At 38.2% G+C, this 4,948-nt stretch overlaps 1 non-coding gene and 1 pseudogene across 1 annotated transcript; one reads left to right on the plus strand and one right to left on the minus strand.

Annotated features, from left to right (window-relative positions):
- Positions 1 to 453: 453 nt before the first annotated feature.
- LOC111819638 (U6 spliceosomal RNA) lies at positions 454 to 560 on the plus strand. The gene has a single exon (XR_002823227.1). It is a non-coding gene; the product is annotated as a U6 spliceosomal RNA (small nuclear RNA).
- A 1,904-nt stretch (positions 561 to 2,464) lies between these two features.
- Positions 2,465 to 4,342, minus strand: LOC101345690 (ATP-binding cassette sub-family D member 3 pseudogene; annotated as a pseudogene).
- Between the last annotated feature and the right edge of the window lie 606 nt (positions 4,343 to 4,948).

Below are 4,948 nucleotides of genomic sequence, written 5' to 3' on the forward strand. Positions count from 1 at the left end.
TTATTTACTGTATTTGAAGACTTGTTTCACTAATTACCTTCCTCCAAGTAGTCTTTCCTGAGCTCCTCAAATAGCAGCAGTGTCCCATGCTCTCACTGTATCCTGCACATACTTGTAATGGTGCACTTACACCATAATATAATTGTATATGTATTTCTCATGGAATTTTTGAGCAGCTGACTCCTAAATTATTGCATGTATAAGTTTGTGGGAGGAAGGAAGGTAGATGGGAATGGAAGGGTGTATTTGTGGCCAACATTCTGTTTGAGGGAAAGATCTACAAGTGGTAAAGGGGAGGGTTTCTAGACACCTTTGGAGAATCAGGGTTACAAATACGGGATATATTATACATGTGCACACTAGCTTAAGCATGGACAATGCTGGAATTTTTTGTACCCTTCTAATCTTATTTTTTTTTTTTTTTTTTGTTTGATGGCAAGAATTCATTACAGGGTGCTCCCTTTGGCAGCACATACACTAAAATTGGAACGATACAGAGAAGACCAACACGGCCCCTGAGCAAGGACGACACACAAATCCGTGAAGCATTCCATATTTTTCAAGAAGGCAGGAAGGGACAGGAACTGGATGAATGGACACAGGGAACCCAGGGTGGAAAGGGGGAACATGCTTTCACATTGTGCGGATTGCAACCAATGTCACAAAACAATATGTGTATAAATTTTTGAATGAGAAATTAACTTGAGCTGTAAACTTTCATCTAAATCACACGGGGAAAAAAAAAAACAAAAAAGGAAGCAGCTAGCAAAATATTTCTATTAGTAGGTTTACAGTAACCCAGATATCTGAAAATCTCAAAACCTCCCCATACCTTAAAATCTTTCCCGAGCTGGTATCTTTTAAGGTCTCTTGGTTATCTGTTAGCATTTGTGAGGTAGAATGAAGGTTTTATCTTGCTTTTGCAAAAGGAGAAGTTCATTCAATTAAAAACCATATTTGAGAAAACTTTTTTAAAAAGATATACTGGGTGCTCAGAGGGCTTTCTGTATGTTAACCTCCCTCGCCGCCCCACTCCAAGTCAAGACTGTATGAACTATCTGGTATTCAAATACCAGAATAAAACAGAATAAGCAAAAGTTGTATAGGATGTCTGATCTTTTTTTTCTTTTTTTAAATCTGAAAAGAAAGGAAGTAAGTATACAAGATTGCTAAAGAGAAGTAAAAATTGAATGTTATGTACTATGGAATCAGTACGTTAAGTTTTACTTCGATAGCCGGTGATTCTTATAATTAATTCTGCAAAAAAACAAAAAAAAACAGTTACATAGAAACAAGAATAGAAAATTCCCCTTTCTGAACCCTATTTTAATAAAACTGGCTTCCTATCTAGCTTACTGATTATACTCCGTTTCAGTTCTCCCTGTGCAAATGATACATGTATCATTACAATGGTGGTTCGATGAGCTGAAATCAATTTCTCTTAGGATAGTTCAACATAAATCCCAAATACAAAAAAGTTATTCAAGATTCACAGAGATAAACCAGTGCCTAGGCAACAGCTAATTCACTCATGTGCATAATAGTTTTATAACATATTTTTTAAACATAAGATCACGGTCAAAGACAATGGTAAGACATTGCATTCTCAGTGCATTACTTCATGTAGTGCATTCCTATGGCTCAAGTGGAGTTCACACCATATAACCACCACACTGCTAATGAATGGGCTTCTAACATACACAGATCTGTCCAATTCTTTTAAAAGTCTTAAAATCTCATAAGACCTTAAGCTTGGCATGTAAGGATTTTGTATTTTAGTATCCCAAACATTGGGAAGGTTAGGTGCGACATGTAGTAACCACCCCTTGTAAGCAAGACTGCACATATGCTTTTGTTACATTACCACAAGGAACCCTCAAAACAACTCATTACTGAGATTGAGAGGGGCACATTTATTATTTAGCCAAAGAAAATCCAATTGGCTTTCCTGGAGTTAAATGCACCCCAAGGCATAAAGAGTGAGCATAACTGTGGCAGCTAAAGAAATCTGCCACTGTGTAATAAATGCTATTATGAAATGATGTTACACATTTTAATAATACATAATGATTTGTTTGTTTCCCAGTACCATGGGGCACAAGAAATGATACTCAAGACTATCTTATTAGAACAGGACAAATGATGACCCCAGTTTTAAATAGGGTTCTTCATTGAAGGAAAAGATAGATCCATAAAAGTCAAATTAGCTGACTTCAAATGGTTTACATCCCAGAATGAAACAGGTTACACTGATTTAAGCCCAATTTAATTTAGGCAGGTTTTTAACCACAAGAATAAGGACATTCTTAGTACATATTAATAATTAAACCAACATATACACAATTAGTAATATCCTATTTAATATTAAGTGTTTTAACAACTTCTTGATTATTCTCTAGTTAATCTGTTGCTTTGTTGTTTTTTTTTTTTTAAAAAAAGCTCTATTTTATAATGTACTTGGTATTTGTAAGTGTATTCTCTAATTATTTCATTGAAGCAAGTATAGTTCTCCAGATTTTAAGAGCCAAATTCAACTGTATCTTCTGTTATCTGTTTGAATTCATAATTGCCTCTGCCATCCATATGCAGATACTACTCGTGATGTTTCCAAAGAGACTTTCTATGTGACACAGTGAAGAGGGTGATGCCAACCTTTCGACAATGACTATAAATGTAGTCTTCCACATCCACACTAACCGCGCTTGTGCATTCATCCAAAATGGCAAACTGGGGCTTATGATAAAATAATCTTGCCATCGTCATTCTTTGTTTTTCTCCACCACTGAGTACATCCATCCAATCCTGAACACTGTCCCAGCCTCCTTCACATTCCAGGATGTGACCCAACTGGACATTGTCTAAGTAGTCCTTCAGTACTAGGTCAGAGATCCCCTTCTTTTTCTGATCTTCTCTTCCATCTGGATATATCACTTGGTCTCAAAGTGTTCCAGGGGTCATATAAGGTCTCTGAGGAACATAAAATAACTTTCCTCTCTCAGGTTTAGTTAGACGTCCTCCAAAAAGAGGCCATAATTCACCAAGAACACGGAACAGTGAACTCTTCCCACATCCATTAGGACCACAAATTAGAACATTGGCCCCAGATGGAACTTCAAAATTAAGGTCCCGGATCAAGATGTCTCCATTTGGTGTTGCTAAAGGAACATGATCAAACTTTATAATGTTATCTGCGTTGATGATTTCTCCAGCACCAAGTACCAAGGGAATCACTTGTGGTCCTTCAGCACCTCTTTCCTGTTGTGAGACCATTGTACGTTCATATCTGCCATGATTTAAATCCTTTAGTACTTGCATTAATTCTGTAATTCGAGCAGTAAAACCAGCCAATTGAGTCATCTCACGACCAGCCAAAACTATTCGACCCAGAGCTTGAGACATTAGTAAAAGCGTTCTTCCACTTTGGTAGTGATCCTCCAGAAGTTCTGAATGTGTACTCTTGAGATGTCGAGGATGAGACAAATCTAGGAAAGGACAACTGACCACGAGGTAACCCACTACAGTGGCAAGGTATTTGGGAATTATGCTATCAATGAAGCCGATAGAGAACCGAAACAAAATGAAATTATGTAGGTGCTCCACCAGTTTTCGGAAGACTGAGTGGATCGTCTGCTTTTCTCTTTTATTCCCACTATAAAAGGCAATTTCTTCACTGTTTGTAATGAGTCAAGAATTAACATATCTATATTCTCCTTCATACTTTTGCTCAGTTATTGTCATCTTACCAATGGTTCTTCTAAGTCGAGTTAGGAATAGCCCAGAGACAACCAAGTAGGCCATCATGCTTGCTGGGCCCTGAGCTCCAATTGCACTTGTTAATTTGAAGCTATACAAAACTATGTCTAAAAATGGCTTACTAAGATATGAATACAGATCTACTACACTGTTACAAAACTTTTCTACATCTTGTGTAAGCAGCTGGTCTGGATTAGCTATTCTGTTGTCCAGATTTCCCATTTTCTAATATGTGAAAGCTTGGAGATATTCCTCATAGAGGTATTTAGTGAGTCTTACTCAGAAGCACAGTTTGAGCTCATTTAACCCAAACTTCAAGAAGTTATTAACCAGAGAGATGACAGGCATGGCAGCGATGAAGTTGAATAAGTATCTCTTGAAATCTTTTCTGCTACGACCAATAATACCACTTTCAATAAGTGTCCCATTTTGAATCATCCAAACATCACAATATGTTCGAGAAACCAGCATAACAGCAATAAGTATCAAGTAACCTGTCTCTTTACAAAATGTTCTAGGGACCATGATTTTCAGAATCTTTGTGAGCCTTGAAAAAAAACACGTTGTCCACCATAGCTCGCTCTTTTTTCCCCTCTTTCTCATTGTTCTGTAATGGTGATTTTCCATTTTTCTTACTTCAAAGGAGCAACAGTAACACAATGATAGCTGACTTCTCAATATGAACAATGGAAACCAGAACATGGTGTAATTAAATCTTCATTGTCCTTGCAGGCAGAGGTTGCGACGACGCTTACGGAGCAGGCATAGCAGCAGCAGCGCGGCCTCTGCCAGCGAGGAGTTCCGCGCTGTCAGGTCCTTGCTGAAGGCCGCCATGGCAGCGCCAGTACGAGTGAGCCAGGCAAAGGGAAACCCTTCTAATCTTATTTTCATGTGATTCATTGGAAACACCTATTCACTCATTCCACGTAATTGTGATAAGCTACTAGATGTGGGAGGGAGGTATGAGTGAATCAGACAAAGCCCCTCAAGAAGTCAACAGAGGAGACAGACATGTAAGCAGCTAAGCAGGGCCTCTGATGGCGTTAAAATGGCAACATTGCATGAAGATCACATAGCAAATTTAGCAGAATCACAGACGCTCAAGCATGGAAGGTAACTGAAAGAGAGGACAGCAATTTTCTCTGAGGTCAGGAAGTAAAGAAGGAGGAGTCTAGTGTGAAAAGGGTAAAGGCTT

The sequence above is a fragment of the Trichechus manatus genome, unplaced genomic scaffold (genome assembly GCF_000243295.1).
Source record: "Trichechus manatus latirostris isolate Lorelei unplaced genomic scaffold, TriManLat1.0 scaffold00014, whole genome shotgun sequence".
Lineage (NCBI taxonomy): Eukaryota > Metazoa > Chordata > Mammalia > Sirenia > Trichechidae > Trichechus > Trichechus manatus.